Below are 409 nucleotides of genomic sequence, written 5' to 3'. Positions count from 1 at the left end.
AATCTCCCCACCCCCCGAATTTCAGGAATGTTATCTCCCAGCATCTAGTTATCCAATAAGTTAGAAGAATGCAGTAAACCCAGCAGGGGGGTTAGATTGAATCACTGGCAAATGGATGGAAAAAATCCACTATTGTGTAGGACAAGGCGGTCATCGACAAGAAGGGCTGATAAAATCCACACTGCTCGAATTAAGGGAGGTGTTTTTTTGAGAGAGAAAGAACCAGTAAAAGAGGAGAGAAGTAAATCTTATCTGGTTTGATTTCATTCCAAGCAGGGCGCTGCTGGCCCACCGCTCAGCTCAGCAATTAGCAGCCTCCTTTTTTTGAACTGTGAGAAAGTTTTCTTGGATGTGATTTAGAAGGAATCGCTCAGGGCAAAAACTGTTTTCTTTTTCTTCCTTTGGGCAG

This window comes from Meleagris gallopavo, chromosome 22 (genome assembly GCF_000146605.3).
Source record: "Meleagris gallopavo isolate NT-WF06-2002-E0010 breed Aviagen turkey brand Nicholas breeding stock chromosome 22, Turkey_5.1, whole genome shotgun sequence".
In the NCBI taxonomy this organism is placed as follows: Eukaryota; Metazoa; Chordata; class Aves; order Galliformes; family Phasianidae; genus Meleagris; species Meleagris gallopavo.
Note: the sequence above shows the minus strand (reverse complement) of the source record.